The 27,976-nt window shown below is 40.4% G+C and overlaps 1 long non-coding RNA gene across 2 annotated transcripts in view; it reads right to left on the reverse strand.

Moving 5' to 3' along the window:
- Positions 1 to 2,416: 2,416 nt before the first annotated feature.
- The window catches only part of LOC309445519, a 50,992-nt gene continuing 25,432 nt past the window's right edge, over positions 2,417 to 27,976 (reverse strand). Inside the window, exons 1-3 of one of the 2 annotated variants that reach the window (XR_014185299.1) lie at positions 4,655 to 4,817; positions 4,484 to 4,549; positions 2,417 to 2,513 (exon numbers count right to left, since the gene is read on the reverse strand). This is a non-coding gene — a long non-coding RNA (uncharacterized lncRNA). Of the gene's footprint in view, positions 2,514 to 4,483; positions 4,550 to 4,654; positions 4,818 to 27,976 lie in introns of those variants that run through there. The other variant, XR_014185298.1, reaches the window with a different exon arrangement.

The following is a 27,976-nucleotide window of genomic DNA, read 5'->3' on the forward strand; positions in this document are numbered from 1 at the left end:
AGTAGTGTTCTCTCAGCAAAAACTAAGAAATAGACCTTGGCTATAAATAGCACTGTACATTTCTATGAGCCCTTAATCTGAGGTTCTCAATGGTTACCATCCTTCCCAAAGAAAGAAACCCAGTAATATTGACCTAAACATGCAGAAAAAAACCCAGGACTTGCAATTGTACAGAACAGACACAGCTATTCTCACTACAGGCAAACAGGAAGTGCCCTTATACGACATAGCACGACTTTATGATGTTAAAACGAAGGCCCAAACTCTTTTCCATATGGGAAATCATTGTGGAAGCCTTAGATACAAGAAACAAAACGTGGGTGATATTAAGCAAATAAAGGCCTAGTAGAGATGAATTAACAAGAAAGAAAAAGTGAAGATAAAGATGAAGATGTTGATAAAATGCTTTCAGCAGAGGCCTTCGCTTTGCTGAGCCTGGTCTAAACTGACAGCCTGGCTGGAAGCTAAAACTCAAGTGTTCAGAGGAGTGGGGAAGGAGAGCTCACTTTTATTTTTGGCTGAATTAAAAAGAGTCACTTTTCATTTTGCTTTTATAGTTGCTGGAGACCATTACTGCTCACCCCATATTGGCTTTCACTGCCCTGGAGAAAGTAACTGCCATCTGAGAACGCAGTAACTGTGTGGTTTATCGTCCCATTACACCGTACCCCTACAAAACTACTTGCAGGGTTACCTGTAACATTTTAGCTTCATGTCAGGTGGATGAATCTGTGTGCCCAGCACAGCTCCTTTTGTTTATATAAATCTCAACAATTTTACAATAGGGAAGCAGGAACACAATGTCTGCTATGACAAGGCTGAAGAAAAGCGTGAGCATCACAGGAGACCTTGTAGGAACCTGCTGTCCTTGAAGAGAGGAGGAGTGATAGGGAGAAGTATCAGGACACGCAGTGGAGTGTGCCCGTGGTATAGACGCTGGGCAAGTCTTATTCCTGGGACGAAGCACATGCATCCTCTGCAGCGGTTCAGAACGTCTCCGTACGCTGTGCAGGGTGAAGGTCATGCAGCAGGGAAGGATTCTTTCTGGCATGACCCTGAGAGCAGAGAAAGGGGCACTACAAATCCCACCTGCCTCTCTTTGATTACAGAAATCAGATTAACTCACTTTCAGCAGAGGAGACACCTTTGGGTATGGCAGCATCTCTCCTCTTTTCTAACAGTACTCAGCACTCCCGTGGAAGGGAAAAGGACGGAGAGGAGGCAGCACCCAGCTGTGCTCTGGAATTGTCAGAAGCAAAGTGTAATTCTGTCATGGTGCAAAAACCAGTAAGAGAACAGAAGAATAAGCATTGCCTGGAGGTTCAGCCACTGGATGATACCAGGGTTGTAAAGTCAGACCTGGCAGGATCAATGCACAAACACAACCTGCTGCGCTGCAGCCACCTGTAGCTGAGGCAGCTGGCAACTGTCCCCCTAATCATCAACTATTATAATTAAGGAAGAAGACTAAGACAACGGTAGCATTCTAGATCTCAGACCTGCAAAGCCTCATGTAGGTCTTACCTTTCCATACTGGCAACAGTGCTACTGTAGCATCAGTGCTTAACAGTAAGGCTACTAATAAATCTCTGCAGGATCAGGATCAAGGTTTGTATTTTAAATCCCACGTTAATCCAGGAAGGTGGCTTCAGGAGAAAGATTTTATTCTAGAGTAGCCTGCAAAGCATATTCCACAATTTGTATGATCCTAGAACTTAGACAAGCTGGGCTATTCATTAACATTTCTGGTCCTCCACAAAGTCATCAGAGATTAACGTGAGTGCTACAGCAAAGGGCTGCAAGTACTATTGAGAGGTAAAATGTTTTCATACATATAAATCCAGACTAAATTTGATTGTTTTTGTATGGCATCTCCATATTTATATGGATATATCTGATATCAGTGGTAAAAAGAAGATATTAATTTCTCTGAATTATTTCCAGTATTGAAGATATCAATAGTGGGGGTTTTTCCACATGAAAGATAAAAAGAAGACTCCTTCCACGGTGTGATTTTCTGACTGTTTTCACCGCTTCAAGCAGATTGTATCAACCCCCCACCAACCAGATACTTTCCATTACCTCCACATGGATGCAGAGCAGATAATCTCATACATTAGCTTTATATTCGGATAGCTAATGACTTCAAACATACAAAAAGTACTAAAAATAAAGCCCAGAGAATTTAAATGGAATGGTTTTAGAACTTACGGACTCATAGAAGCTAGCAGAGCCAGAATGAAAAATGAACTTTTGGGCTCTGGAAAAAAATGAAAAGTGAATTAAAATATACTTCTGCTCATTTCTTTTGTATTTATTATAGATTAAGTTATTACATTTCCCTCCCTAAGTGCCCTACTCTTTTCCTGGTTCCTGCATGAAGAGACAATTCCATTACTTGGTTCCCACGCGATATCGTATGAAGGAGATTTGAGTTTATCTAAGGTAACTTTGTGTTCAAAACCAAGTCCTTATTCACTTCCCAATGCCAATGTGAGAGCACAGGTAACGTTCTGAAAGACAAAAGCAGAGAATGCAAACACTTTGTGGTTTCTAACTCGTTATTCCCATCTATGCCCAGTCACTTAGGGTGTTTGCTGTCTCTGTTTGGCCATCCCAAAACCCAGCAGACCCACTGTCTCAGCTGACCTTGTGTCACTGATCTCTACCATCTGCAGGTGTGACAATGGTGAATTCAGCCCGAGCGGGAGTTGTTTCTTCGCACAACACTTGCATAAACCCCAGCACAGGGCCCTCAGCTCTTATTTGCACCCGATGTGCCAGTTCTACCTGCCACTGTGAATAGAAACAAAAGGTCCAGATGACCAAAGCCTGTGGTTGTTTCCATACCACAAACAAAGCGAAGCAAAAGCAGTGGTCGCTCCCCGCTGCACCGAACTGCGGCAGCTGTGCTGGGCTCTGCTGTTTCATTACTTCTACAAAATATGTTGCAGTACATTTACCAATGTCCTGTGAAGTATTATAAATAATTAAAATTAAACCATTCATGTCAGAAATAAATGAACGGAGCCCATTTTGCAACGCAGCATCCCTGATTTATTTTTATTGCATTCGTTTAGGGCATTTGTTAATTCCCCAAACCCCGCAGTCCACACAGAGCAGGTCTCCAAAATGTCAGTGGGTGCTGGTGAAATTGTGTCTTCTCTTTAGGTTCATGAGGGAACAGATCGCTTTGGGTCAATAAAAACATACAGAATACATAAAATTAAGAAACAACTGCTTCTGAATTCCACATTCTGTGTCTTCCCACTGTACGCTATTCCGAATGTCTCTTTTTAAGAACCTTATCTGCATTTTGCATTTGCATAGGGGTACAAAATATGCAGAATCACACTCCAATTATAAATAACTAAGTACAGCTATGGCTAATATCTACACTTTGATAGACTGATATTATCTTGGCTGCTCCTTGATTTCCAGTGTGCTTGTTTGTGAGAATTATAAATAACATCACTACTTTTCCTAGTTTTACGAGGTGAGGAGTATTTTGGGGGTGTAGGTTATGGTAGCGGTGATCAGACATTCTTCCTTTATTTCTGTGGCTATTGCCATTGTCTGTATTGCTGATATATTTCACATGAAAGCTGTGATCAAATATAGGAGAGGATAAATAAGCGTATCTCTAGCGTATTGCTAGTAATATAAAGCCATTCTGGTTTGCTCCTCCTCACTTTTAAAGATATCCTGGATGGAGACATATGCAAACCCATAGCCAAGTTCCTTTATTAAATACGGAAACAAATCTTTAAAATTAATAAAATTATAATGAGCTTAAAAACTCGATTTAAAATTATTTTAGAACAAATATACATGCGCCTGGGGCAAAATCCTGGAATAACCTTGGATCCTTCCAATTCCATTCATTTCATCACAGGTTTCAATACAGCTCCGTCCCTGGCAGCAATGAGCTCATTCCTACTGGAAGAACGCCCAAGAAAGCTGGAAATCACACAATTACGTGCGAGCCATGAGAAAGCAGAATGCTCATCTCTCTTAATTGTCTTTTCTTAGAATTCTACCCCTGGATTTCCACTATAGCATGTATTTTTAATACTATGATTAAATTAATTAGTACGCTGTTCCAATATTAATTATCACGCAAAATTTTGCGGCTCCTGAGGAGCTATCTTTGGTAAAACTTCAGAGGTTTGTTGATTGTGTCAATACTTCAATTGCAAAAAAGGTTCACAGATGGAATATTTTAAATCTTTCCTAAGGTTTCTATGAGCTTCTCTGGGCTGTTTTTTTTTGCCATTTAAAGAGGAAATACAGTCTCAGAAGTTAAAATGGATATGAACAGGTAAGAAAGCAAAGGTTTTGCTTCTGTTCTATACTATTCTATAGTGTTCACTTACATTCTGTGCTTTTCATAACACTAAAAGTGGAGAAGTTTGCAGACTCAAGTCACTCCACTTTTCTGGTAGTTTCCCTATTAATGGAACTGTAGTATATATACCCTTACCTGCATTCCAAGTGCACCACCGGAATTCGTGAATGTAATCTTGCTACCTTATCACAGCAAAAACACCTAAAAAAAATGAACAGGATGCAAAATAAGGTACCATAGCCTTTAATTCTGAAAACAACTTGCTGTCATGCATGATGTTTCGCAGCACAAATAGCTCTTTGATACCTGGGCAAATTACCAATTACAAGCGCGCTGCTCCCCAGAGTGGATATTTGCACATGTAGCTCCACAATCTGCAAAGTGTACTCAATCTTGCATAAAAAGGACTTGGAGAGAAATGTATTCCTCGCTGACACGAGTACAAATAGTCCACAGTGAGCGGGGCTTTTCTGCTCTGCAATACAAGGAGAGCCAAAGAAGAGAGTTAAGATATAAGGAGAGTGGAGGAAGCAGATATCTGCCCTGTTTCCTAGTAAGACAGAAACTTCTGCATAGCCTCTGTGGTGAAACCTTCATGGAAGAGCAGGTGAGCTTACTTGAATCCGTCACAGCAAGAAATGCCTGCGTCCACACCTCCACAGCCAGGACTTGATACAGCAATCAGGCTCCAGAAATTAATTTCCCCCGTGTTCAATAGGATCGGAACATGCATTTACTGAACATGGAGTCTGGCTTCTCCCAGAAAGTGCTACACTCAAGGTCTGAACTTCTGCACATTATTATTCCACTCCAATCGTCTTTATGCATGAACTGGATTTATTTTATTATTCTAAGCCATTATTTAATACAATAGGCGGCGCAGAAACTAAGAAGCTAATACAATCACTTCTACTGTGTACTGCCTGTTTATCTGGCTGAAAACATAAAAATGTCAGAATGCATGAAGTATATCAGAAGTGTCACTAGGCCTGTTTGGTATGCAAAAGCACACTGGAGAAGTTATTTTATTAAAAAAAAATAATATATATATATATATATTTACTCCAAATTACATTTCTCCTGCTATACCTTCAGTACTCAACAGCTAGTTTAAAACAAAAAGTCTGATTTTTACGTATTTATAAGTAATGCAAACCACACAATTATCAAGACTCCGATCCAGACTGGGGTGTAAATATGCACAACAGCTTTAACCAGAGCAAACTTGTTGTACCTGAGTTTTTAAAGAGCTAAGGTGCCTTCCAGCTCTTATCAGAGAAACAGCTCTGGTACCTGTTTAGAGTTGACTAATGCTGCAGAGTCTGAAACCTCCTCAAAGGACCCATGTTGCAACAAATGCCATTTAGTTTTAACTGTGAATGCCCCTTATATTGGGTATCGCTTACTCTACACGTAATTTTCATCAGAGGGAAACAGCTACAGAAAGATCTATTGCGGTCACCTGAGTCCTGTAAATTTTTTTATATATGTGAGCTTTGTCAGGAATTGCAGTTCAGTTTGGGTCTCGAGGAGACATAGTTATGTGATTGTTAAATGGTGCAACAACATTTGAACAAGTGACAAGTAAAGCGGAATATGTGACTCTCCACCTTCAGCTGGAGGTCCCTGGAGGGTGCGATACCTGGAGGTGTGTGGTACCAGTGCCCTTCCAGCACAGCTCAAAGCCCATTTGCTATTGAATTCAGTGGCTGAAATGGATATTAATACACAGGACCATGATGGAGAGCAGCTGGGGCTGAGGACCGGCTGGCGGGGCTGCGGGACACACCGACCACAGGGTTACTCTGCGACTTCAGCCTTATGTGTCCTCGGCCACTAAAGCAACAGGCAGCTGTGTATTAACACAATCACCATAACAATGCTGACTCTTCCTTATTGAAGAAACACTGTTTAAATCACCCTCTTTTTCTATTAAAACAGTAACAAAAATCCCCATTAAGTAATCTGCATTTCACAAATGATAGTGACCTCGGCCTGCTGCTGCTACAAGCAGAACTTGCTTTAGGGCAATGGGCTCTTAACAACTGTCAGTTTACAGCAAATGAACACTTCTCTGATTTTTTCTTTATTTTATTGTATTGTATTTCTGTAATGGTGCTTGAAATTAACATTTTTGCTCTGTTTTTTCACTCTTTTTGATCATTAATGTAGTAAATTATACTAGCAAAATGAGCACAACTGTTTCATCTGTGTCTTAAAAATCTATTAACTTTAAGCATCTGGGTAGAAACGGGAGCATTTTGAGGTTGACTGTCTTATTTCTAAGGTCATACTTGTGCCTATTGGCCTCAACTAAACCGACTCCAACTCGAATATTCACAAGAATCCTACTAAATTAAAAGCATAAAGGGAAAGTGGGGAAAAAAAGAGCCCAGACACACGGCTACACAATCAAAGCTAAAATAATCTATAAGTAGTCAAAGAGTTTCAGGCTATCTTCCTGGGAGGCCCCATTGTATTCCTCACATTTTTAAAAACCTCCTAAACTGAAGTATTCAGCAAGCTGCTGGATATAATTTATCTTGCTTTAATTTATTATAACATGCCTCTATATGGCTGTTCTTATTTTAACAAAGAGGGTTTTAAACTGGTAAAACTAAATGTATATTTAATTTATTTCACCCAGTAAAGAATCCTTGAGAAAAATCAATTTCCATTTACAAAGGTATCCCAGCAGGTTGGAAGTTCCATTACTGTAGTATTGTACCTCTTACATCCAGGTTTATGTGATATATGGTATCATTTCTTCTCCATGATTCTATTATTTTGGAAAACTATGTTAAAACATCATTATAAATATAACTTAAACTGACAAAAGCTGTGAACATAAAAGTTCGTGCTGATCACTGGTAGTTTTGGTTGTACACCTTATGATCAATGCATCTGTTTTCATATTTCTGCCACCATATGACCAAGCAAACTTCTTACACTTCACCCTCATGACTACGGAGTTATTACCAAGAGTACTATTTCTAATCTGCTATGGCGTGGAGTGGTTCCAAACTGCTGCTTTTTTATTTAATCAGAAACGCCCACTGGTTGTTTGGTTGTGGGTTTTTTTCCCCATGGTGTACAGTTAATTTCTTAATCAAATTACACTGTTTAAATTTGTGTAGTGGATATCAATGCTGAACCACTGACAGATTTAAAATCTACTGTTTTGCAAAGTACGGGATCTCACAGCGTGCGCTTCACCCTCATAGAGAGCTGGGAATCAACATTGACAAAATCTTCACGTTAGTACTATGGTATGGAGAGAACATCGGTTGGTGTGACTAGTTATCATGTACCAGGGAAGACTTGCAGAAGGCACTTTGGGTTCCCCTACTCAGAAGCTACACAACTGCTCAAACAGCTTCTTGAAACCACACTTACCTGGATGCCACGACTGGTAAATGTCACCTTAACACCTTCAGCAGTTATTCTAGTGCACAACTAGATGAGCAGGAGATGTACGCAACAACTACACAGTTCCATCTCACCCTTCCCTACCTGAAGTCCACTTCCCCATGTTCAAGGAGTGTGACTTTGTATTTTGTATTATTATTTCAAATTACAAGCAAGGAACCATTACAATCATTCACAGCTGCCATTGTTCTCAAAGTACATGTTTGAATCTACAGACATCAAACAATTCAACGTTAATAAAATATTTTTTTGCATGACCCATTATTTTCACAGGAATTTAATTCCGTTTCGGGCTGGGCCTTAATTTCAATCATAATTTTATATGAAGTATAAAAAAAAATGTGTGCGTGAATTACATGCTGTGAATTACAGGGCTCTAATTCTATCAGGCTTTCTGATGGCATCATAAACTATGGGAGAGGGGATCCAGTGGATTGTGTAACCAACAGAACCCAAAGCATAAATTACAGCTCTGTAATTCAAACCTAACCTGCTTTGTATTTCGCACACAATACTGGTGTAATTGCAGTATAGTTACCAGTATTTTAGTGCTACTGCAACGGTTTACTCTGCTTCCTCAGTAACATCCCCTGGACATACCCAGGTCTGTGCACTTTCACAGCTCCCAGCTCCTCTTCAAATATTTCTGGACAGCTTTGATATTCTTGTACATGACATTTTGCAATCAATGAGCACAACTTGAGGGTGAAGGCTGATTTAGCTGTATAACAGCATATGCAGGAATTACGAGGGCTCTTTCCTGGAGCTGCAATGTGCACAACATCGCAATGAATAATGCTCCATTCCCCAAGCTGGCATAAGAAAAACAGAGTTGTAAAACTAATCACCTCCTAGGCCAAGGATGGCCCAGCTGAGGTTGCCCCATCCACCCCAGTACAGACTGCAAGGGCAACTAAGGGAACCAGATGCTCTGGTCTCACTGAAGTTGTAAAGGATGTAGCTCTGTAGCTCTTTCAGAAACTGTTGAAAAGTATAATTTACTATATTTAATTACGCGATCCTTCTGTCTTACTCAAAGATAGATGGTGCTTACTAAAGTCATGTCTGAGCAAATATAATCGAGTTCTTAAATTTGATTATATCCTTAAATCCCATTTCCTTTAGTAGGAAAGTAATGAATCTCTGATCTGATGAGGTGTGATGCTTACTTTAAAATAATATCTGAACACAGAAGAGAAAAATGTCACATATCTAAGCACTTTGCTTTTCTGAGCTGCAAGAGGACTCACAAGTGAAAAGAGGAGGAAGAAAAAAAATGTGTGTTCCTTAAGAATGCCCATAATGACCAAAGACAAAAAGAATGAAGATAAGATTTCCAAATTAGTTATTCACAGAATTAGCACATAAACGACACAGCAGAAATTCCTATGTTTAGTATAAACAGTCTTCATTTGCAAAAGCAAAGCAATTGAAATTTGGAAAAGGAAGTCACAGCTTAGTGACAGAAACCATTCAAGTCCATGGATAATAATCTACCCATGTGAAAGGAGGCATTTGATTTTTATAACCTGGACCTATGTCAGGTGACTGGGATCAGAAAATAGAGAGCAATTTGTTCCTAACACTTCTTTGTTGCACATTTTTTACAAGGTTTTAACCTCCAGCAACTCTGGGATTTGAAAGGAGGGGGTATCTCCCTTACGCTAGATCCCTACATCCCACATCAGACTAACAGTAAATTCCAGCAAGCCATTAACTCTGTGTAAATCAATAAAAAACAAACAAACAAAAATAAATCCCAGAGGCCAAACACATAAGATCAGAATTTTCAAGCACTTGTCTGATTTATAGACTCTCTCTAATTCGAACCCCAAGCCTGTTATCAGCCCTCAAGCCGTGCATCAGGAATGCCACACAGCCACCAGTCCTTATCCTTATCTTCAGCACCATTTCCCCTCTGGCACTTGAACACAGCACAGAAAGAGCAACAACTATTCTACTATTGCATATCACCACAGGCATTTTTCCTCATTATTTGAATATAATGTACCTGATTGCTGCACACACATTTGTTGTTACAAATATAGTTGTCTTCTTCATGCATTGTTCTTTAATAAGCCAAGTTAAAAATGCCTGAAGATGCCCAACACATACAGCCACAGCACATAAAATACAAAACATCCAGAAAGGTGTTGGTGTGTTTGCACGTGTGTGTATCCACACAAAGAACAAATGGCTAAAAAGGAAGCACTTTCATAACTTGTCCTGTTGGAAGACTGTGTTGCAACGTGGGACAAGAGGACACTGCACCATCATCACGCAGACCTGCATGATGGTTCAGTGATGCAGCAACGCTACGGCCAGGAGCAAAAACACCGGGAGGAACTGCGGCATGAACTACTACGAGTTGAAATGAACATGCAGAGTGGGAGTTGCACAACACTGGCTTCTTCCAAATATAGCAGAAGAATATAATTCTCCTCTACAAAACTCTTTGAATAGCTACGAGAGGTTCAGGCTTCTTGTGAGCAGTCACAGAGAGTGGAAAATGAGTATTTCTGTAACATGGTGGTGGTGATAGCATCTGTGGAACAATGCCATGGCATATGCCACAGAAATATATCACTGAAAGCAAGCCTCCTCCTTTTCATGCTGAAAAAAAGAAAGTGAGACACATATTTCCTATTTAGAAATGCGTATGTTCAAAGCAGGCACTTGTTAAGCCCGGCTCTGCCTGCGCTTTTGCGGAGCTGCTGCAGCGTTTGTGCCGCGGTTCATCTGTCCGGCCAGACCCCCAGCGCACACCGAGCGCCGAGGGGCTTTCACCTCTTAGAGCAGGTACAGCTCATCCCTGATCACTCCACTGATTGCAGAAATAGATCAGAAATAGAGATGGTTCTGTCCATGTAACATCTTTCAGCACGATATCCACTAAAACCCCCATTAGCAGATCTCAGAACAAAGCTGTCACATTTCTTTTGGTGCTGTGAGAATTTCTCAGGGGTTTATCAAAATCATGAGTGTAAATCATCTCCTCCCTAATAAATGTGTCTCCAAGATCTTCTCATAGGAAGAACCCAAAGCTGATGTTCTCAGCCGTGTGGTCCTGTGACACGCCAGAAGCACTTGGTGTCAATGGCTATTCACTAGAACGCTGCTTTTCTGGGGCTAGAACACTCAGTATGTTTTTAGCACATGAGTCCATATCAAACTAGGTGTCCTGCTGACCATATGCAGGGGAGAAAGGCCCACAGCAAAAGTTTTGGAAGCAAAGGTGGGGAAGAGTAAAGAGGCATTTAACTAAAATGCAAGGGAGTGGGGGAGGGCAAGAACTCATCGTGTGAAATTTCCTCCTGCTGTCATCCCAGGTTGTGTAAATATTAGCTATGTGAACTGGAATAATGGCTCAATTGTCTGAGAGGATGACAGTGGCAGCTAAGAACTGGGTCAGGATCAATCACTATTTGCATATCAATTAGCTAATGCTCTTCCCTTTCTCCTCATCTAAATAGACTAAGAGGTAACATTTCTCACTTTTTGAATAAAAAGCTTCAACTGTCTTTCACACAACGGCTTATGTTGTATTTTTAGAAAATTTGCTTAGTCCTCAGGAGCTCTGCTAAAGTTCTTTAGTCATGACTTGAAACTCATCTAAGTCCCAGCTTCATCAGCTCTGCAATGTATCTTAAGCAGGATCACGCACCTTTCCAGTAAACCAGATGCTTAGCCCTGTGTGTCTTTCTGGCTCTGGAGCACTTGCTCCTATTTCAGTCCTAAAGTGCTGCTTCTTAACTCTTATAGTTTTCCATATATTTTGGGGCTGATGTTTGTAGCTTGCCTCTTACTCAAGCCATAGGCCCTTTGTCAATACACCAAATTCCAAACCTGTGGCACTCCGGCAAATTCCCTCTTCGGTCATCATTAAAACAGAGCCTGAATTCCACCCTGTTTCTGTGCATGGCAGATTTATGACAGAAATTACAAGAATCATTCATCTTTCTCAGGTTTATAGTCTACTTCACTGCTGGACCGTTACGTCTTTTAGAGAGGCTACTTGCAGTAAGGAAATTGAAGACAGGAGCAGCTAGATGGAAACTTCTATCATTTGGACACTGTTCTTGTCCTTATTGATCCCTGCTTTAGTTCAGCCTGCACCCCCTCAGCTACAATAACCCTACTTATTTCTAATGAGGGCAGAAGCATCAGAGAGACTATAAATGATCAATTAGTAAACCCACAACTTTCTAGGATTATTTCTTTGAGTATTTTAATATTTCAAATAATTCCTTCTAAAGGTTTTAAGAGCTTTAAATTAGTAGCTGTAACCTGATCATAAATTAAAAATCTTCCCTTACCAATGAAAAGCAATATCAAGTTATTTGTATACTTACTGTTTGTTGACACTCCCCATCAAGATATTCCCTGGAAACCAATTCTTATTTTCAGAAGAATTGGAAATCATATTACAACTTCCATGCTAACTAATCTGGTATTACACCCTCATCAAACAACTGCAACATCACTCATTTTTGTCATGCACAAGCATCCACTCAAACCCCATGAAATTTTAAATATAAATAAATATTCCAAAGTCCATATAAGCGAGCGCCTAATTCTCACATCAGAATGCAGACAGATGAGAATGTGTGCACAATCATATCCCAGAGGAATTTCAGATGATGTAAAACCTTAAATGACGAGCTCTGGACAAAAGCTTCTCTCTTCAGACAAAACAGAAACTCAGAGTCATAGTCATGCACATATGCTAAGACTGATATTTATTTTTTATTTTAATATAGTAGCACGACAAGTCAGATCTGGATGCACATTGCTCTAGATACCGTATGGCCACATAATACAAAATACCTGCTTAAAACTAAGCCAGAGGGAAGCTAAAGGGAAGGGAAAGGGGAAAAAAAATAAGAGGAAGAATGTGCACCCACACTGACCTTCCTCACCAGGGGTGGCCTCTTCCCATAGATTTTCAAACAAACAAAGCTTTTGGACTTAGTTTTCTTCCCATTGAAAATTCCAGGAATACGCACACTTCCTTTGATTGCATTACGAATCATCCCGAGCATCCCTAACAGTCAGCAACACATCCTTCAGATGGCATTTCTGCAGCTCGCTCTGTTATTAATGAAAAATGGGAACAAATTCCAACTAAAAGTATCATAAACCCAAAAGACGCACGATATCACGAAGATGCCAACCCAGGACTCCACTTTCATGTGGATGCTGCGTTACTTAGAGAATAAGAAAACTCCCAGGGGTCTGTCCTAGCGCTCACACCAGCTCTCCAGTACTTTAGCTACCTAAGGCTGGGTTACAAGAACTGTCCATATCCACATTCTTTGCCTAAGGTGAATAAGTTATAATAATACTTAATTTACTCATAATTAGGTCTTCACATGACAGCTGTATCACATTGGAATAAAGAAACTGTCAAGTCAACTGAAAGAATCTTGTGAGAACAGGAAACAGAAATTTAACATGAATTGGTTACCTGGAGATCATTAGCAGCTGGGATTAGCTTGCCCAGAGTGTTTCACGGATACAAGTAAAATATTATTCTGTATTAATTTCTCAGTTTCTTCACCTCAGAAATTGTCCTACTCAAATTGCATGAACTTTAGAAATACTAAACCTTGTATAACAATCAAATGTAACCCGAAAGGTGCATTTTCCTACTGTTTATGGAAGTCCCATGGCACAGCCACAGGAAAATTAAAATTTCTAACTGGAGAAAATTTAGTGAAGTTCTTGTTGGCCTATTTGTTTTTTAAATAACAAAAATAACAGCCCTTTTCTAAGGCCTTGGAGATGCTCACAAATACACATCCATCTAACTCGCACTGGTTTCACTGCAAGTTGTGCACTTGAGAATTCGACTCATGCCGTCATGAAATCCATGCAAGTGGCGTAACCTTCCTGGGACATCACTTTGCTAATGCCAGAAAGATGCAGAAAGCTCACTGGTTTCCAGCCGACAGAATATTTACAATGCCTCATGTCTAAATGTCACTCTATTGCATTTTATTGCATCCTCCCTATAAATTAAGAGATGTGTGATTAATCAGTTGTACTTCGGGTTCCACACACAATTTCAGGTCATGCCCTGCAAACCCATTGCCCAAGTGTGCCACCTAATGGCCCTGGAGTCAAGAATGCATTTCTACTACTAGTTTGGGAAATAAAAGCTACAGAACGCACAGCTTCACTTGTTGAGGTACAGGTGGAGTTTTATTATATTTCTGAAGGACCTATCCACTACATTTCACGAGTGATTTGAAGGTCTGGTGAAGTAATTGCTTGAAGGCACTTCAGAGTTTTCAGATAAGCAAGCATTTGAATGTGACTATGAGTTTAAGGAATTCTGAGTCACTTTAACCTACAAGCTGCCCCAAAACTTCAATATCCCGGTTGCCTCTACTTACTCCAAATGTCAATGCTGAATGGCTACCACTTCAAATAAAGTTGTCATGAGTAGCAGCAATAGATCCATCCTGCTAAATGAACATGTTATTTCTTTTATCTGTTAAAGTACTCACCCAGGGCAAGCTCAATTTAGTTGATATCATCTGCTTAACAATGCAGTTCTATAGTCCAAGTAGGTGCGCACCTAAGAAGCATCAGGGAAAGAAAACACAAAACCACATGCATAGAGGAGTTGTGGAATAACATTTGCAATGGTGATAGACATGAACTCAAAGAGAATATAACTACATTATAAACTATATATCACAGTAGCATACACTAATGAACTTAGTCATCAAGCAAAGTTCTTAAAAATACTATCCACCTAAAGATACTGTAAAGGAATACAAAAAGATAAATATAGATGCAATTTATTTTAGATAGCATTTAATATTGGGAAGCGTATCTACTTTATAATAATTTACAAAAGTAAGCATTGCAAATGTGGTGCAGAAGTGATGGGTTAAGGAGATGAGTTACTTATTTAGTTACATCCTCCGAAAGTGACACCGGGAAGGAGGTTTAGGATTTATGTTTACATTGCAGTGTAGAATAGCTTACTGTCAACCCCTGTTTTCCACCGCTTTCAAAGACGATTCAGAAAATACTTACATTTGAATGGGATTAATGATTTATTATAAACACAGCATGCCAGCAGATGAACAAGGGATGGAAAATAGTCCTTGATATTCAAATTATTTTCACATATACTCGGTGCTTCCTTGTCATTATTATTAACTAATAATGTAAAATCTAAATCTTAATGTTGTCAGAGACAAAACTGCATGGCAAGAGTGTTTATATTATTTTTAAATAACTTGTAGTAATTCTCCTTTTCTTTCCAAACACGCCTGAATTCTGTGCCTTTTCTTCCAAGATGTACTTCACCATCCTATTTACTTTAGGCAGGATGAACCATAACCACCTTTTCATTCTGATAAATTCCTCCATACTACAAGATTGCTTTACCTAACATTAACAGTAGTAACAGAACAATTATACTTGTTTTATGGAGCTGTAACGTTACAGGATATCGCTGTTGCACAACTATGGTGCTTTAGGAGGAACAATTACTGATGAATTGTCTTCACTGTATCAGTGACACAAGTACAGCCATAGGAAAAGCTTACGAACGCACGAGCTCTCAAGAGACCACCATGAGCTGGGATGGAATGGAACATCCTCCACAGTTCAGTGTGTTGAGTACAAACACTCAAATCCCATACATTCCAACATATGTATTACACATTCCATATATTTCAATGCATATACATGAATTTCAAGTCTAGTGCCCTTCTGCATACTTTGGAACTCTTGGTGAGGGGAAATAAAAACCATTCTAGATCTAGTAACACCTTTCCAGAGCCAAGTAATTGGCGCCTGGGTTTTGACCTCTCTTTACCCCACGATTCCACACAGAGCGACCCAGCCCTGCCCTCCCTGAGCTGCAAGGTTCTTTCCATTTCAGATCTCATTGCTCTGCCAAGCTGCCAAACGGAGAGGCCATCATCCCACAATTCATGGTCTCAGGATTGCTAGTGAAACAACAAAAGGAAAATAAAGAGAGAAAATATCCAAGAAGCATTAAGGAAGTCATGGCCAAGGCATGTGAAGTTTAAGAAAGGTACAGTTCATATATAGCTCCTGTCACAACCAAGGCTGTTCTATGGCTGGCTACATTAAGACTGGGAATGGCTGCAGTTCACAGAGTTATAAATCTTATTGTGAAAAGAAGAACAAGACATTCCTCCTTCCCATCACATCCCATTCTTCATTTGCTGTGTTGTGCAATTTGTATACTTTGCTAACAAACGGAAGATGCGTTTATTCCATCTCATTACAACTGACATTAACTCTTAGGGAACAGACTGCCCTAGCGTATTGAATTCTTTGGTATACTGCTTCTTATAGAACTTGTTTAGAAATGGCTTATAAAGAATTCGCTTAGCATAAGTCTGCTTAGGCTGCAACTTGGAAACTTTTGAACTTTCTGCCTCATTAAGCAAAGACGACCTCAGAAGATAAGGGGAGTCGCGTACTTGGAAATGAGTAAAGGAACAGAACGGTGTCTAAAAGATGAAGCAGAAGAATGTTTCAGTTATTGCCAAGAACTCACTTTTGTCAAGTGCAGGTGCAGAATAGCAACTGAAGGTCAGGACTTTGACAGCCCACCTGACAAAAAGGAAGAGATCCACAGGAGAACAGCGAGACCCCAGCCTCCAAATCTGCAGTTGGCCCAGGGTGATGTGCAGCGGGCGGGAGGTTCCGATTGTGGGGCTGTAGTGGTCCAGGGTTCTTCTGGCGGAGGGTCCCTCTTCAGGGGCGCCCAGCTCGAGCTGCTCCATGCTGCGTCTTGCAAACAAATAACTGAAGAAGAATCTCTGGAATCCATGCCCGAGTTTCTGCATCAGGAAACCCAAGGAAAAGAAACTTCCTTAAAACTGAGCACAGGACTAAGTGGAAAGTTGTTTCTTCTGCAGATGCTGGTAATTAGCAAAGAAGGAATCAAGTGATGCTTGCAGACACAGCCTTCCCCATCCTTTATTTGGAGCTAAACTTCCTTAATGTATGGCTCTCATAAAGTGTACATATATCTTAGGACTGCAATTCTGTATAAATATTTAAATTAAATCAGTGGCAACCTTCCCTAGTGACAAAATATAAATGAAACTTGCAAAGAACAGGAAAAAAACCGATTTTACTGAATGCTACTGAAAACTGCCAGAGGTTTTTATGGAATTTTTCACACCACTCCCCCTCTCATTTCTTGTTGTCATATAAATAATTCACCAGCAAAATCCTCATTCTGAACAAGAAATGAAAAAATTAAATAAATAGAAGATCTATAGATATGTATGGGCTCTGCAGAAGGGTGTTTTTTGGTTGAGCTAGGTAGTCATTGTTAGCACGACAAGCTGCCACACTGGGATGAGAGGAGGGGGTTGCAAAATCTGCAAACTGATAAAACTGCTTGGGAGGCTGAAATTTGATTTCCTTATCAGGCTCGGAAAGTTGGCTGATGCAAAGCAGAGTGCAAACACTGAGCTTCTGTATTTTAAGCACGCAGAGAAGAAATGGTAATTGCACAGTGATGGCTTTGAGTTCATAACAAAATAAGTCACTAAAATAGGTGAAGAATTCAAATTTGACATATCTGCCAAAGTAGAGGAATGGACCAGGTATCTTCCTGTCAGCACCAGGTAGTTAGTAGATTTTCCTCCATCTCTATCATGGTCCAAAGATCTTAAAGTCAAAGAATTGTGTTATCTGAATAATCCAGTTTTCATTCAGTGGAAGAGAATTTGCAATTATAGAATGTTGCTGTAAACTTTCACATTACTCATGTCAATATTACTCATCCCAACGTGACCTGTAAGCTCAAAAACCATTTCCAAAAGAAAGGATCTCAGCATTTCAGAATGAATCCAGCCTCAGTAGAAGTTCTTGTTGAGCCTGCTGATCCTTCCAATACTGTTCTTCCTGGTGCGGGAAATCTTGAGCATCTAGTTTCTTCCCAAAAGAAAGAGAAAAGGAAACTTGCAAAACATTTTTCATTCTGAGATTGCAGTCATAAAGCTGCCTGGATGCACATACCGTGGCTACAACTACATTACTAATAGTTGCTGCTGACAGAGCAAAGAGTAGGTTAAGAACAACAACCAAAGCCCTATTCCCACTGACTTGTAAGAACATTCTGTTGTCAACATAGGGAAAAGCCTGCCGAGATTCCTGAATAAAATCAAACAGACTCACATTTGAAACGCTCCCAAGAAAGCAACAGCTTCGTCATGAAAAGGTGCTAGTCCTACAATGAGTTCATCCATGTCTCAGAGCCCTTGGTTGCAGAATCCTGGTGGCCGCTCAGAAGGGCTGTACCTTGCCCATCAATAGCAGATGGTGCCTGTAGAGCAGAAGAAATACTTGGCAGCATGTTCTAGGACCAGCCTGGGATCCAGGATGCTCCCAAGACCCAGGAGCCGCAATGACGCTGCAGCCAGCCTGACCAGCTCTGTTCCAGCTCTCCACAGGGCTGACGGCTCCATTTGTCCAGGCTGGTGAAAATCAGGGGACGACTCTCAATGTTACATTCAACAGAGCCCCGGTGTGAATCCTCTGCATGATAAGCTGCTCCTGGATGAGCACACAAGGGAAGAGAAGAGGTCTCAAACGGAGGGGATGTCAGCTGGGCAAGCAGGAAACTCGTCTTTCAGAAATAAAAGCCTGATGCATCCTGAGAGTTTACTCTAGTTAAGGAAAATAAGGGAAAGGGCAACCAGTTCTCTTGGTACTTACAATTTCCAAAAATCACAAAATGGTTAGGGTTGGAAGGGACCTCTGGAGATCATCTAGTCCAACCCATAACAACAAACCACATATAAACCACAATAACAAATAAACTACGTGATAAAACAAACAAACAAACCGACCCCCACAAACAAGCAGAGTATTTTTATCTATGCACTGAAAAAAAGAACGTATAATAGTGTTTTGTATTGCTGCTTTAATAATGATGACTTCTTCCACAGTATATGCTGGGAAACTGATGTCAAAGGATAACTGTCCCAACATTATGAAAGATTTGTGGGGGCACGTTCTGTGCTTAGTACTTTCAGACAACCCTATTTAAGTCAATAGTACTGCATAAATGTAACTCTGGGTAGAATTTGATCAGCAATTTATAAATGATCACATATACTGCTGGAGTCTGCAGCTGTGTTGTGCTGATATTTAGCTGCTCTATTGTGAGCCTCTGACTCCAATATGAATAAATACACCAATGACAGAATGCACAAGCACGGTAAATCTCAGAGGGACTGCAAATGGATTTTCTTGTTTGGCCTCCCCCCACGCCCCCAATCATTCCAATCTCCTTTATTCGGAACAAAGGATTTTTTGAGAGGAGGAATACAGAAGAACCTGATGAAAACACCATTTAGGTATTTCTGAGTTTGGATTTTCAAGCAGCCTGATGCACTGTAATTGAACTTATCTCACAGTAACAAATTCTGTTTGTGAAGAGCAGATGAGAGTAAGTTTGTGGCAGAAACAAAATAAAACCATTATAAAGAAGATTTTGGATACTGAAGAGTTCTTCTGGAACTTCTGGAGATGGGGTCCCAACTTTCCAGACTGACACGAATAGAGAACACTGGTGACCTCCTCCGTTCTGAGTGTTACAGTTGTCCACTGACTGGGATCGTTGGCTAATTCTGTACATGGAGAAGGAAAAATATAGGACATGCCCAAATGGTGAACAGCAGATAATCCTGTGCTGAGCATCCTTTGTTCCCAAGCCTGTCTGCACAATGAACCAGCTGTGATCCAGAGCCACCCAGACACGGCGGGGGTGTTTCTGCTGTTCCCAGGCTCCATCTATTAGAGTGGCCCCTCTGAACAGAGCTGGTCTGTGCCACAGCACATCAGGGCAGCAAAGATGCTGCAGGGAGTGGAGCATCTCCCGTGTGAGGAAAGGCTGAGGGAGCTGGGGCTCTGGAGCTGGACAAGAGGACACTGAGGGGGGACTCATTCCTGGGGATCAATATGGAAAGGGGGAGTGTCAGGAGGATGGAGCCAGGCTCTTCTGGTGACAACCAGTGACAGGACAAGGGGCAATGGGTACAAACTGGAACACTAAAGGTTCCACTTAAATTTGAGAAGAAGCTTCTTCCCGGTGAGGGTGGCAGAGCCTGGCCCAGGCTGCCCAGGGGGTTGTGGAGTCTCCTTCTCTGCAGACATTCCAACCCGCCTGGACACCTTCCTGTGTAACCTCATCTGGGTGTTCCTGCTCCATGGGGGGATTGCACTGGATGAGCTTTCCAGGGCCCTTCAACCCCTGACACTCTGGGGTTCTGTGAGGACACCACTAGAGCTGATGCAACAGTGATCCGTGCCCAACAACGGCGTGGTCTCAAAACCATGAGCCCGTACTGGGTCACAGAAGGAAAAGCTGTCTTAAATTTACAGTGTTTTTCCTGTCACATAAGGTTTCTAAAATCCAAGGCAAATTAGCCGAGGTTCATACTAGCGTGTATAGCTTCAGAAAAGAAAGGCTGAATGGAAGTGGAAATTCTATATTACCTGGTTCGCATTAGCAAATGTATGATTTACCTTCAGATCAATGGAAAGAACAAGGAGTTTGGTTGCCTTCAACCACCAGTATGGAATCAAAAACAAAAGCCTTTTTTTCGCTTTAGCCAAGTCCTTTAGTCTTGCTGGGTCAGAGTTACAGCTCCACCGATGAACCGAGATGCAGAGAATCAAGGACTAAAGGCAAATCAAGTTTCACCAAAGGGAAAAAGAAAAAGCAAAAAGAATGTCTGAAGTGTGAACTGAAAAGTACAGATCAAATAAGACTAAGCGAGATCGCTCTTTTCCACCACTGAATTTAAACCTTGGTCCACACCACAGAACTATAACTCTGAGTACATATTTTTAAAAAATAAAGATGTAGGCAAAAAAGTATTTTGCAATTTCTTTTGAATTAATCCAATGATTCTACCTTCTAGGGCAGCATTAAACCCTTGTGGTGTTTAACCAAAATCAAGGGATTATTCTCCACTATTATCCTATAACAAACAGAATAGGTTAATAGCTGTCATTGCCATTTCTAAATAGAGTACTGTATCATTATGCACTGCTAGAGCTGACAGGCGCACATCCCTATTACAGCACTTCTGTAACCTCACACAATAACAGCAACGCTGTTTTGCGAGATGTTTTGGTATTTGCAGACCTTATAAGATTTTAGTGAAGGCAGTGTTTAGGTTAGATAGGGAAAAGAAGAGCAAAAACAAGTGTTTTTCCTCCTTCGTTCTAATTTAACGTTGTTTCCTGCACAATTTTTGCAACTTTTTTGACATATGAGGAACGCCTGGAGGAGGCCGGTCTGTCAGAGAACAGCCAGCGAGAAATGTATTTATGGAAAGAACACAGGTACAGTTAAAAAAGAAAACAAAAATACTTCCCTTTGAGACAAGATGGAAAAGCAGCTACAGACTAACGAGCCTTTCTTGATCTTTCCTCCTTAATTGAACCAAACTGTCCCAAAGAAGTCAGACTCCCAGCCCTCAGAATAGAATTGGAAATTGCCATACAGTGTCTCCCAAAGTTTCCTGCAATATAATATATGCTTGTTTAGGGACTATTTCCCACCTTTGTCCTGTGTAGCGCAGTAGTTCCCATATCCAACACTGTGGTACTCCATGATCTGCAAGACTCGGATTTGAGCTCCACTCTGACTTCAAGCACAGACTGATTCCTGTGTCAGACATTACCCCAGGATCACATATCAGTGCCACTAATAATAACTATTATTGTTTTCAATTTCCTGCCAATGTTTTTGAAAGACTAGAATTCTTCTCTTCTGACTAATTGTACTGCCAGTTTTTTTTTTTCCTCCTATAAAACAGACGAAAGAATTGCAGAACATATTATTGTACGGAGCATCAAAATATTATGACCACAATTACATTTCCCTCATTTCGCTAAGGCACTCTTAAAATGAGCCTTGGGCAGTAATCCCATCTCTCTGCAATCTTATCCCATATCATGAAGTTAAAATCCCCCTCTGCAGTCTCCTCCTCCTCCTGAGACTGCCCTGACTTCCAACTCATGGCACAGGTTTAGGTTATGACAAACAACAGCTCTGCAATACCTGACTCAGGTGCACAGGTTCCATAGGGGCTATAACTTCCCTCCTAAAGGAAAATCACGACACATGGCAAAGCAAAACATATTTATAGTATATTTGCACTTAAATCTGTGGTTTAGCTATGGGTATTCACATGTGAGTGCCAGTGTCTCAACTGGAACTGCACCTACTGACAATAGTATATTTTTATCTATAGCCTGTTTGGAAATACGGGCAGCTTTGTTGCAAGGAAATGCATTCTCATATGTTCTTTTTCTCTATCTTAGTCATTCACACTATATAAATGCTTTTGGTTTCACACATATCTCTTGCAGCATACTAATTAAATGTTTCAAAAGGCTTTATCCATGGTTAAGTGAAGATAAAATTTTAATGATTTAATTAGCAAGTGCTGGGAAAAAAAATAATAATGAACAAAGGCGGATGCTTTTAGTGCCTCTTGCTCTCATGTTACATTAGAACCACAGGAAGATGCAACGTTCAACATCACTTTTCCTACTATACTTGGCAACAGAGAACATGGTCCACTCCTGCTGGAAGGGAAGCGGGGAAACAAAAGTCGAGTGAATTACGGCAGTTCTTAGGTACGTGTGCTGGAGGGTGCTTCCCCAAAGAAAGAAGGCACTTTTATGGGGGAAAAATAAATCAACTGTCTTTTGGCCGCTAACGCCTGAAAGCAACAAGGGAAAAACACAAATGCTATTTTCTGAAGGGTGAATTGCAAACTGGTTCACTTCCAATATTTCCATACGACTTAGTGTTTCTCTTGGCAGTTGGCTGCTTTACCCTCCTAGACCTGTGCACTTAGAGTTTAGTAAAGATAAAATTCTATTGTTCTGTATTATATGTTTGAGAAGAAAAAGCTAATTGCTCTATTTGAATAACTTCTTATTACAATTTGGAATTTATTCTTCTGCTTTTTTTCTCCAGCAAGATTAGCCTATTATGAAAATCACTACCCAGACACCACATATCATTAGCACAGAGCACAATCTAACGGCAGTTTGAGCCGGCCTCTGGGATGCTGCCATTCTAATCCCACCGCTTGGCTCTCCCCTCCCAAATGTGAAGAAGGTTATAATATTCCGTTTCATATGATATACTGTGCTCTAATACACATACTGCATTTCAAAAACTGGTACGTAAGGAAATGAAAGGGAGTCTGGATTGTTCACTCACTATAAAGCATCACTCATTCTAAGAAGTTAAGTACATCAATAGGCAGCTTTACCCCCTCACCACAATTCAGAAGGATCAACACTACGCGCTAACTCCGGCTTTAAGAATTAGAGACGAGGCCGGAGCAGAAGGAGGGCACAGAAAACATGCATTTAGCTGCAATTAGAATTCCAGTCCATTGTAACATAATCATTGTTTTAGTTCACAAAATTTGTGGTTGGCAGCGATCTCCCCGTCAGCCATCACAGAGCCGGCTCTGCAAAGACCAAGAGATGCGTTCACAATCAGCTCTTGGCAAAAGGGACCATCATACAGTCACTCAGAGCAATGTGATATCTATATTCTCATCTCATGATCATTATTCTTCTCAGCCAGGATCCCCAGTAAGAAGACACGGCTGGCCAAGTCCTGCAGAAGGCCGCGTGCACGGGATAATAAAGCTACATGCAAAGGGAGGGCACGGAACAAACGGGCCGTGCAGAGGGTAAGTAACTGATAAGGGATGCAGTCAAGAAACTAAAGAACCAATCCCACCGTGGAGATGTCGCGTAGAGTGTAACTCTCACACTTTTTGGTAGTATATAGTGCTTATTCTATATTCTGGTTCTTATATAGTCAGAATATGGGCACTGCTCAAGTCTTTAATCTGCAAATCTCCCAAAGCAAGGATTTATTTTTATCTGTGGCAGTCAAGCTGTTGTAAATCACTGTGCACAGCTAACATCACTGCAGCAATGACCAGCAATAAAAGGGTGATAATATGGGTGGTTGAGGAGCCTGGAGAGATGGCCTGTGGAGAACAACCGAGGAAGGGATGTGGATATAAAGAAACAATTGAGGTCAGCTCCATGTGTTCAACCGAAAATTCAGACTTTTGTTTTTCAGTGCTTAGTTAAGAAACAGATGTGAGCTGTACAAATCAAAGCCCCCTTTACTGGACATCTTTATGCTGCTCATTTCTGCACAATATGCTCTTCATACAATTTGACTTCCTTCATGTAAATGTAACTAACCAAAGATGATCTATATTGTTGCAAACCACTCACTTTTTGGTTAACAAAAGCAGGTGTGGAGGACAGAAAGAGAAGCAGACAATCTGAACTATTCACTTACTAAAAAGCTAGTGAGATGGTCTTATATGGGCACGGCCAAGACACACAAGCTCCAGTTTAGAATGACCAGTGTAATTGGTGATCTCGGTGACCAAGCTGTTAAAAACTAAGCTGCACAGAAGCAAGTCTTGCGAGTTCAGCAGAATCTCAACACAATAAACCCACCACCGCCAGCCTCTACCAGAGATTCTCACATTTGTGTGGCTGCAATGAAAAAAACCCAAAACTATCCGTGTTTAAATTATAAGCCTTGCTTAATTTAACTGTAAAAATTTGCTGCAGGCAGAGATTTGTAATATAAAGTTTTAGCCTGGCAGCAACTTCCACTTTACACATTTTGCAAACAAATGTGTAATGTTTCAGTTAGTACAGAACAAATTATGTCTTAGAAGTCTATCTGTTACAGAGTTGAGAAAATGAGGATTTGCACATTTAAAAGCTTACGAACTTCCATTGCTATCAATGCTGACATGTGCTTGGTTAATTCATACTGCAGCAGAAACTGCCGTCATGTCATGAAATGTGGAATGGCTACAAGCGTTTCATAAGCATTCACAGTGCAAATCTGGTTTGATTGCCCTGACCAGTTTAACTAGGCAAACAGAATGTAGTACAGAAATCTAGACTTGATGTTTCTTTCCCAGGTACCTGCTGGACAGAGGCGTTGACCTAAATCATCTCCTTACTCCAAAGGATGAGGCACAGTCATAACTTCAGATATCCAGAATAACAGGTGTATCTGCACCAAAACAAGAGCTTTTCTGTGCAGAAGGGAGGGCTTTGTTTTCACAAGAGTTAATCTCAGGCACCACCATAGAATCATCATTAACCTTCCTCCACTCTATTTCAAAAGCAAGGTACAAATCTTCTATTGCTCCACAGAACATTATGTGTTTGTTTTCTTTTTTAAAAGAAATAAAGGATGAACCAAAGTACGATCATTAAAAATAACTGTAATACCTTGTTTTTTTAAGGCATGGGAGGAAAGGCAAAATGAATTACTGCTGAAGGTTATAATGACCTATTTGATTTCTAGAATGGGTTTATGTATTACCATGATGCAAACGGCACAAGAATTTGAATAAACCAGATTAGAACCAAAACTGTTCCTCCCTCAGTCACGGATGAAACTGCAGTCTTAGCTAAGCAGAGGCAAAGGTAAGAGTTCCAGCATTTTCCATAGGAGTCAGGACAAACAGCTGCTCTCTGTCCTGAGTCCAGTCCCACTGATAAGCCTCCAAATGTCTCTTTGAATGGAATCACTTTTAGAACAGGATCCAGGTTATAATCCCCTGTGTGTTATCTTCAACAAGCCTAATTTGGATTCGGCATCCATGAGCCTGTCCTGTGGAGGCTACGATCATTAATATATTGATTGCACCACACAAGCCCAATAAAGCAAAGTAGCACTCCTCCTTTACAATAGGATCACTTTGTAACACAAGAAATCAAGTATTTACTAGGAAGCTTATCTGCCTTGATCTCATTGCTCCTCTGATGTTCCTTTGGGAGCCTGGCTTCTTTAGCCACCTTTCAAGAAAGCCCCTGGGTTAGTCCGGGAGTATAATGCACAATCACAACACCAAAAGTGGAAAATGTCAGGCCGAAAAGAGCCAAACCCCGGACTTACAGCAGAGTCCACACGCTTGTGGAAGTGCAAGCGTGGGTGACGCAAAGCACATATCTGCATGACCCTGAGAGCACCCCGTCCGCACACAGTTCCAGGCACATCGATACTCATTTGTCCGCAAACCAAGCTCTAATAAGTACTGATCAGCAGTTGTGCCCGTTCCCTATGTAATTAGCACTTGTGTGCTTTTCACTGCCCAGGACTGTCATCTAGAATCCTATAGATTCCTGCTTCCCAACTCCCCTCCAGCACTGTCACTTCTGCCAAACTGCCTTAATGCCAGAGAACACAGTTGTAAAGTGATGGAAGAAAAAAAATAAATGAACAAACTCATCGTGTTTGATTTTAACTGCTTCTGATGTTATTTTAACTGTTTTCTATGTTCATAATGTGGTACGTGCTTCTCTCTCCGGCTGTGCTGAACCGCTTGCCTTTGGTACGGCCCCACAGTTTTCACAATTGAAAACTTGCTTTCAATTATTTTGATGAGATTAGAAAGATGCTCTGAATTTTATAACGACTTAACGGATTTCAGTTCTTAATTTGGCAAGCAAGCTTTTACTTATTTCTTAGTAGGTTTACCTATTAACTTCTAGGTAATCTACAATAGTTAGAAAGTATGTATGTTATCTACAAAATGAAAAGATCTCCCATCACTGAATCTGAAATCCACTGAATCCACTGTGCTGTCTTCTACCCAGCCCCTGGGAATACGCAGGGTTTACTGGATGCTATGAAGCTTAACACTCTCAGGCTCTGATGGACAAAAGAAATAAATTAATTGCTCCTCTGCAGAAAATGCTCTAATATCTGATTTCTGATAAACATATTTTTGCTCCTTAGGTTACTTCAAATAAGTAGATATGACTTAAAGAAAAGTGGTCTCTAGATTATGTTGGATTAACATCACCATAAACATTGTATAGTTTAAACTGTCTCCAGAAACAAACTGGAAGCCAATTAAACCTAAAAAGAGCAAAGGTAATTTGCTCCATGAAGAAGCGAGGCAGCGGGATGTACATTAGCTGAGATTTCAGAGCAATCTTTTACCATTGCTTCGATACATAATACACATCAATGATGGATTCTGCAAACAGAGACCTGGATAACTGCAGTGGGGTCTGCTGCCTTTAAACCCAGGAAAAAGAAAGCGATAAATCAGGATGATATTTCAAATACTGAATGTTTAAAAATGCTTATTCTGCAAAAGTTAGTAAAAGTTTTCAATTTTCCTATGAACAGAACCGTTCTGGAGGGTAAACTCATGCACCGAGGTGCAAATCATATAATGCTTTGTATAAAAACCTCAGCGCAACCTTAACTGCCAATTTAGTGCTGATAGTTCTGTAATATGTGACTTCATAAAGCATTGTCCAAGAGCTTTAAAATTAAGTATTTTTCCTACTAAATCACTCCTGCCTGAAAAATACCAAGTATTCAGCAATTCTGAAAACCATGCCCTTGCATGTCTAAAAATAGATGTAGGATGTTCTCGATCACTAAAGCATCACACAATTCTCAGCTGAAAGAGTAAATATTAATAGTACTCTGAGTCCCGATTCATCACTCTGCATAGTGCTTTGAGATCTTTAAATCAAAAGTATTACAGATCTATTCCCAGGATCTTTTCCAGAACTCCAGGAATATTTAAAAGCTCTGTAAAACCCTTATTTAATAGAACCCATACCATATGGCCTCAAAAGAACATATATGCCTTTCGCTTTTATATACTGGCAATTGGAATTCTGTCAACCAGAATTCTTTTGCCTTAACCTACTCTTTGTTCTATTTTTGTCTTTCTGTGTCATACTTTCCTCTTCTTGATGGATGCTGTAGCCATACAAAATGATGTGTACTTTTAATGAAAATAAGCTCGCTTTTAGCTTACTACCCATGTCATCTTCACTTTGTTACTTTCTGTGCATAGGTTGTTTCTTATTAATTATCTGAAGCTTTTTTAAGAGGTAGTACATGCTGAAAAATAAATTACAAGTACATGCATGAGCCTGAAGCCAGGGAAAAAGGCTGAAATAACAGCTCGGCAATCCCTGAGCAATGCCACAGTAAAAGGTAGGCTCTGGCTTTTGTTGCATATTTGATCTGTCCAGGGCTTTTTCATTTATCACAACAGCTGGTTTACAGCTATAGCGCACAAGTTTTTGAATAATGGTGCATTCATCTTAACCCTA

This window comes from Streptopelia decaocto (genome assembly GCF_964273445.1).
Source record: "Streptopelia decaocto genome assembly, chromosome: 13".
Classification (NCBI taxonomy): domain Eukaryota; kingdom Metazoa; phylum Chordata; class Aves; order Columbiformes; family Columbidae; genus Streptopelia; species Streptopelia decaocto.